Source organism: Limulus polyphemus, unplaced genomic scaffold (genome assembly GCF_000517525.1).
Source record: "Limulus polyphemus unplaced genomic scaffold, Limulus_polyphemus-2.1.2 Scaffold887, whole genome shotgun sequence".
NCBI classification, from domain to species: domain Eukaryota; kingdom Metazoa; phylum Arthropoda; class Merostomata; order Xiphosura; family Limulidae; genus Limulus; species Limulus polyphemus.
Window position 1 is genome coordinate 1 of NW_013666497.1, and position 8,189 is coordinate 8,189.

Consider the following 8,189-nt stretch of genomic DNA (forward strand, 5'->3'; position numbering starts at 1 on the left):
GGACAATCAATAGAACAAGAAGTATTTGTGTAGCCAAAGGAACAAGAAATATTTGGACAATCAATAGAACAAGAAGTATTTGTGTAGCCAAAGGAACAAGAAGTACTTGTGTAGCCAAAGGAACAAGAAGTATTTGTGTAGTCAAAGGAACAAGAAATATTTGGACAATCAATAGAACAAGAAGTATTTGTGTAGCCAAAGGAACAAAAAGTATTTGGGCAATGAATTAAATCTTAAACGTTTTGATACATTGTATCTCTTCTTAATAACGTGCCCCCCAGTGGCATAGCGGTATGTCTGCGGACTTACAACGCTAGAAACCGGATTTCGATACCCGTGGTTAGCAGAGCACAGATAGCCCATTATGTATCTTTGCGCTTAACTAAATACAAACCAAATATTTTTTTTGAGATTTTCATCACTCATGATCTTTGCAATAAATCAGTTACTTGCAGTTAATTGATTTTTTAATATATATTTTGTAGTATTGTAAATGGTTCAGTAAAACATAACTTTTATATAGCTAGTAATGTAACATATAACATTTAGTGAAACTTAGTTTAACATGTACATAACGTGTGGTGAAAAAGGACATAATACATACATAGCAAGTAGCTACACTACATAACAAGCAGTAAAACTTTATATAACACCCACATAACACGACAACTACATATTGACAAGTTACTAGGCAACGCTATTTCATGGATGTTCAGCATAACGCAGTCTGCTGGTCGTAACAACATAACTTCTGATCACCACGTATTAAAAACCATTCCAGATTTGAAATTTACGTGCAGTGAAACATAACACAATACGTATAAACATTTAATAAAACATAACACAATACGTATAAACATTTAATAAAACATAACACAATACCTATAAATATTTGGTAAAACATAATGTAAGATCCACAAAAACTGTAGTAAAACGTAATATATGTAAATAGTGTTTGTTGTTTTTTAAGGCAAAGCCTTATTGGGCTACCTGCTGTGTTCAACGCGGAGAATCGAACCCCGGATTTTAGCATTGGACGTCCGTAAACTTACTGCTGACCCACCTGAGGACATCTGCATAGAGTTTAGTGAAACATTGCGCAATATTTCTAAACATTTAGTAAAACAAAATAACACACATATAACATATAGTAAAAATATAACATGCATAGCTTGTAGTGAACATAATTGAACATCTATAAACATAAAGAAGAACAAAAAATACTTCTGTACAATACTTCTGTTTGTTTCCTGTATAACACTAGCCTGTGCAGTTTGTTTCCTGTATTACATCAAGCTGTACAGTTTGTTCCCTGTATAATACCAACCTGTACAGTTTGTTTTCTGTGTAACATCAAGCTGTACAGTTTGTTTCCTGTACAACATCAAGGTGTACAGTTAGTTCCCTGTATAACACCAACCTGTACAGTTTGTTTCCTGTATAACATCAAGCTGTATAGGTTGTTTCGTGTATAACATCAGGCTGTACAGTTTGTTCCCTGTATAACACCAACCTGTACAGTTTGTATCCTGTATAACATCAAGCTGTACAGTTTGTTTCCTGTATAACATCATCCTGTACAGTTTGTTCCCTGTATAACACCAACCTGTACAGTTTGTTTCCTGTACAACATTAAGCTGTACAGTTTGTTCCCTGTATAACACTAGCCTGTGCAGTTTGTTTCCTGTATAACATCAAGCTGTACAGTTTGTTCCCTGTATAATACCAACCTGTACAGTTTGTTTCCTGTATAACATCAAGCTGTAAAATTTGTTTCCGGTATAACACCGCCATCGTATGTAGATTAGTGCTGATATTTTAGAAGAACAGACATATACTAATTCAAATATGGTAATGTCAAAAATATTCAGATAAACAGCTTATGGAATGAAATATAAAAACAACAAGATGTTTTACCTGGCATTATCAGAAACAAAAAACAAGTCATTAACTGTAGCATAATCCACTTTGTTAAGATATTATATGAGTCTGGATTTAATATTAAGCTGTATTAATAGCAATAACAGTTGTCTTAATGGGGAAAATAATTGGAATGACATAATTAAACTGTCTCTTTCTGTTATCCATAACATTTTTAAGAAATAAAATTAAAAAAATACTTGAGTTGCATCAGTCTTATAATTTAAGTTCGTTTTATAAATTCATTTTATAATACAGAGAAATGTATTTATCCGTGTAAACATAAACATGTATATTTTCTTCCAAACTTTTTAAACGAGTATAATTTAAACTAATTAATCTGAGACTTTTTTTAAATTTAAAAGTGTATAATAAGCCAACAATCTGAAACTCACAAAAACAAGTTTTCATTCATGGATAACTAAATCTATTTCACTTCTTTGTCTTTTTCTTTGGAAAAGATTCAGAAAGAGGGTTAGATCTCTGCTACACATAAAACATGTGTACAGAGTAAACTACTTATTTACGTTGTCGTTTTCCTGCATTGCGCTGTGAAACTGTAACGTGTAATAGTAGTCACAGTAGAATACGGACATTTAAGTAAACCCGTAGTAGACAACTCTCAAGCTACTTTTGTGCCTGTAAACATAAACAATAACCAGTTATTGAAAAAATATTATTTTTTTACCCTCAGCCTTTAGTGACCGTGGATGACAAAACCAGTTTTTGTAACCTGTACGTTTTGTATCCTATTGTTTGCACGCAATGATGTAGATATATGTATATTTACTCCAACCAGTCTCCAGTTTTATAAGATACATATTGTAAGCATTATTGATATCTGTCGCCTTCTGGTTTTCAAGCTTAAATTTACAGTCTTTAACCTTTCTTATATTCGTGTCCTTCAGTGGCTCAATGATAACCTTAATGGCTTACAATACTAAAAATTGGATGGGAACAGCGCAGATAGCCTATTGAGTAAATTTGCTCTTAAATTCAAACAAAACAAAAATCTTATATACAATATAATCTTAATGTGTGTGGCGAAACATTATAAAGGTTTCTCTGTGGCATTATCTAGCAATCCAAGCTAAATTGATTCCCGAGAATTTGTTTCTTGTGTTAAAACTGTAGAAGTTCTTATAACTTACGTGAAGTTTGAGAATTATTTTTGTATCAGTGACGCCACCTGGTTGTTGATATAGAGGATCTTTGGAGGTTTCAAATGATTTCTAATTGGTTAAAGAGTTAATTGTTTTGTCTTTAATAAACTTTGACCTGTAAAGTTACGAATCATTTAAGATAAACTAATCTCCAGCTAAAAAGGCCCCCCAGTGTCACAGCGGTATGCCTGCTGACTTCCAACACTAGAAACAGAGTTTCAATAGTCGTGGTGGGCAGAGCACAGATAACTCATTGTGTAGCTTTGTGCTTAATTACAAACAAACAAACCAGTTAAAAGGTATTTGGCTGAAATGAAAATATGTAAGTGGCGCTATCTTTTGGTTAGAATATTTTATAGCTTCTTCTATTACACAAACGTTACAATTTAAGCCCTTTGCCATTTGATATTTTCAACCTAAACGTCACATGGGCTTAATAACCGGATCAAAGACTCCAGGTTCAAGAATAACCACTTCTAATATCGAACAGCACTCCAAAAAGGAGGGCAATCAGTTTGCATTACCAGCCTCCTACGCGAGTATTCTTAACCAAACAGTGAAACTGACTGTCAGACTTATAACGCTAAAAGCGAAGCGTGTTCAACAAAATATCAGATATCGAACCTTTAACCCTTTGATCCCCAACGCGGCTCGCTAACCCCTGAGCCACACACACACACACAGTCTCCCAAATTTGAGTGCATAAATCAAATTTCGTGTTATAGAGGTTGGGCCTGTGAGGAGTTTAGGTATTTGGTACCTAAAATGATAAAATCAAAGTTTTGTAGCTTACTATAGTTGAATAATTCAATCAACCCACTTCATGAAAGAATTAGCTCCCATAATTTAAACCATTAATCAGCTCCATCCATTACAGCACCTGATGAACTTCTAGTCACTAATACCGAAGGTGTTTGGAGTTACAGTTACAGTCACTATTTTTGTATTCAACTCTCTAGCGCTGCCAAATATCACTATGTAAAAACTGGTCTCTGTTATCGAAAGATCATTTCAGGTAAGATTTTTCCAAGTGATACATCATTTAGTTATCTAGATTATCGTAAATCTTCATTGTTGATTAACTATACGCATTATGATAGTTTGCTGTTGTCAATTTTGCCTCTTTTCGTTTTTATCTAAAATATCGTTCTATATTATTTATGAAAATTATTAATAAAAGTTATTAGGCACAGAAGGTTTCATGGATATTCCATTATAGCGTACTTTAGCGGTGGCAACTACATCACTGTTTTTCCACTGATTTGTGCACATGGTGAAAATCATTAAGTATTTGAGACTTTACGAGCAGTCGATAATAACAATCTTTCCTCAAAGCCCACTATATAAAATTCGGCTTATTAGAGTTTCTGTTTGTCATGATATAAAAGACTGTTTGGTTTAAATATTAGCGATTAATTTATATTTGTGAGTGAATATTTTATTATTTTAAGGTTTTGTTATAATAAGATTTAAAAGTACACGATTGTAGAATGTTTTGTTAATAACTAATTGGTGTCGAAAACATAGAAAGTGGCCAGACGACTATGTAATAAAGATATAAATAGCGTGAGACGACCGGGAAGCAGCAGACAGACAGCATTAGACAGACAAAAGCAAAGAGAATATACTTGGTGTAAAGTGAAGTAACGTAAAAGTGATAGGCCTAACGACTGACATAGACCTAACGTTTTAATATGTTAGAGTGAAATTAACAGTATAAAAAAGATAAGAAGGATAATTTTATTCCATCAAAGCGTGGTTCTAAAGTACTTGAATCAGCCTGGGTACACTTTGACAAAAGGAACAGAGGATCTTCAGAATAAAGAAGACCAAACGAATTATGGTAACTTGTGCCACAATTGTAAGTGAATCACACACAGAATACTAGTACGATAGTAACATAGAGAAGATAGTTCGACTTATCAACTGAATTTCTAAAGTAATTGAATAGGCCTAAGTGGACTTTTGACAAGAAGAAGAGAACTATATATAAATATTGTTTATGATATGCCTGTAATCTCTACATACGTTTAATTTGTTCCGAATATATATATATATTATTTGAAAACAAGTAAAGTGTGTTCTGTTTATTCATCGTTGAATTTATCGTTAACAAGTAATAGACACCTACTCTAGAAGAATCCTAAGTCCAACAACAACATTGTATGTATTTATACTATTAAGAAATATAAGTAAAAGCCATTTATTTCGACAATTGGTAAAAAGAAGAATTTATATATATATATATATATATATTAAATCTGACACTGTTCTGGGTGGAAGCTATACAAAATTATATAAACATCACTCTACGATATTTCACAGAGTATTCTGCACAGAAAGCTTTAAACTAGTAGACACATTTAGGATGAAAAAAACAATAAATAGCCATCTTAGGATTGATTTTAAAGCTATATTAACTTTCATCATTTCATGAATAGCCATTAGTTAAGAACACTACCAATAAAACTTTATATTACTGTAGGTGGCGGAGCTTGCCTGATGTGTTATCTGTGTTCTGCCTACCACAGATACCAAAACACAATGTTTAGATTTATTGCTCCCCAGGTTTACCGCTGAGCCGCCGAGGAGCTTTAATGGACTGCTGAAAAGTAATGAAATAATAAGTTTTTGAAATGTTAGCATAATAAGAGGAAATACAATTTCGTAGATTTTCGGCAATTTGGAACTTTATGTATGTCCGATTTTAGCAGTTTTTACGAAACTTCCTGTTCTTAACTAAGCATGACACAGTAGACGAACCATTATAAGTAATTCTATCAGTCACTATAAAGTTAAGTTGATATACTCCATTAACAGCTGAACACAAATTTTATCAAGAACAACGAAAGTTGACGAATATTTTTCGACATAGTGCGTTCAGTGTGAAAAGTATGACTGTGAATTGTAAGGTTTTTGCATGCCAGTCCTGTTATAAAATTTGAAGCTAATTAAATAATTGTTTTTCACTTTTTTTGGTTTTTCTTTTGTATCTTTGAGATCTTATCACCAAAAGACAGACAACTTCTAACAATAATACCATCTGCATTTTGCTTTAAAGTGTATAAAGGATTTCAGTAAAATATTGATCGCAAGGATAATTTCATTCAGTTATGGCCTTAATTTATTGGTCACGAGAGTGCAGTTCTGGGTGTATTGGATCTACCGCCAGATTGGTTTAAGGCACGTGTGGGTGAACATGCCAATCTAAAGCCTGGAAACAAATTTAACATAAGAGATCATGCTATTCGTGAATGTGACGTGATGATACATTGGCCAGAATTGAAAATTATTTCAAAACGTAAAGACGAGAGAATTCTGCATTAAAGGACATTCTCTTCATCGACAGATTAGAGCCACAACTTAATAAAAATAGATCTGCAGTCAACATTTTACAGATTACAGCCACAACTTAATAAAAATAGATCTGCGGTCAATATTTTACAGATTACAGCCACAACTTAATAAAAATAGATCTGCGGTCAATATTTTACAGATTAGAGCCACAACTTAATAAAAATAGCTCTGCAGTCAACATTTTACAGATTAGAGCCACAACTTAATAAAAATAGATCTGCGGTCAATATTTTACGGATTAGAGCCACAACTTAATAAAAATAGCTCTGCAGTCAACATTTTACAGATTAGAGCCACAACTTAATAAAAATAGATCTGCGGTCAATATTTTACCAAAATTGTGATTGCTGGTCGTCCAATTAAATTTCGTTAACTAACGTATAAGGGAATTATTACAATAGCTAATTCTACTTACTCTATATACAACAGTTGTCAAAAAAGATACATTACCATATTTCGTCACAATACGTCGGAATTATACAAAACGATGCTGGAAATATATTTACACACAAGAAATTAATTCCAACAGGGAGTTTTAAAGAAGGGCTTTCCAGAGTTTGAAAAACACGAATATTTCTTGATATCACTGGTAAGTTTTGAGATACCGATTGAGAAAAACAAATCGTATTTATTTTTATATTTTACTGTATTTAGAAATATAACTGACAGAATTCATAAAAAAAATATTAAAGCACAAAAAAACTGGAATACACCACATTAAATATGATTTTTAGATAATATGTTATAACCCATAATAAGCTGGAATATATTTATTAGAAAAATAGTTAAACCAACTATGGGGTTTGCCTCCTCTAATAAACTTGGAAGTGTGCCAGGGGAGGCGCAAGCTTTGTGTAATTCTATTTTTTTAAAGGAAAGGTTTGGTGATTAAAAAGTTATAACAAAATTATTTAAATAACGAAGTTTCACAGGTTCGGGAAACATAAAAGACTATAAAAGCTTATAGGATTGCCCTGAATAATATATAGAGGAATACAAAGTAATGACAAAACATCACTAGTGGTAACGTGCATATTAAAATCAAAGTGTTGTCTAAAACGAACACAGTTCGATTCGTTATATGATTGTAACAATACTAATGTCGTAAAGTCAAATATATATATAACAGCTATTAATTTTCAAACAAAAATAATAATTACTTTTGTTCAATTTAAAAGAAAGTGATATTACCATAAATACAACAAATAGGGCTTGCCTGTAAAAAAAAAGGAAGAAAGAAGGCGAAGCTGCTTACATTTTAAACTCGATAAATCACATTTACTTCTTTTTCTTTACAAAGCTTTCCCCTTTTACTATAAAATACTCGCTTGTACTTAGACAGTCAATCTTCAACCATCCATACGACGTCTCTCTCAGTGATCTGAACTCATAAACTCTTCTCTCAACGCATTTTCTCTTGGGCTTCTTGTCACTGTCATCATAAAACCAAGCTAGATTTCTTGTTCTATAAAATACAAGGAGATCATATTTGATTTTGAAAAGCAGACAATGTGCTAAATTTCGTACACACTGAATCAAACGTTGATGGAATTTATTTATTTCACTCAACAAAGTGGTCATTCTAGAAAAATAGGACAGTCTTAATGTAATGCTAGAATTGCGTACGTGTTCAATATTTTCGACATCCAAAGCTGTACACTTCACGACCCAAGTGTAGCGTTCGTAATGTAACAGTTTCTTACACGCTATAAAAGTGTAACGTTACTAATGTAGCAGGTTTCTGACAAC

General features: G+C 32.6%; 1 long non-coding RNA gene across 1 annotated transcript in view; it reads right to left on the reverse strand.

Moving 5' to 3' along the window:
* Nucleotides 1–7,700: 7,700 nt before the first annotated feature.
* Nucleotides 7,701–8,189, reverse strand: part of LOC111086162 — a 95,835-nt gene continuing 95,346 nt past the window's right edge. Inside the window, exon 4 of the long non-coding RNA XR_002610903.1 lies at nt 7,701–7,905. This is a non-coding gene — a long non-coding RNA (uncharacterized LOC111086162). The remainder of the gene's footprint in view (nt 7,906–8,189) is intronic.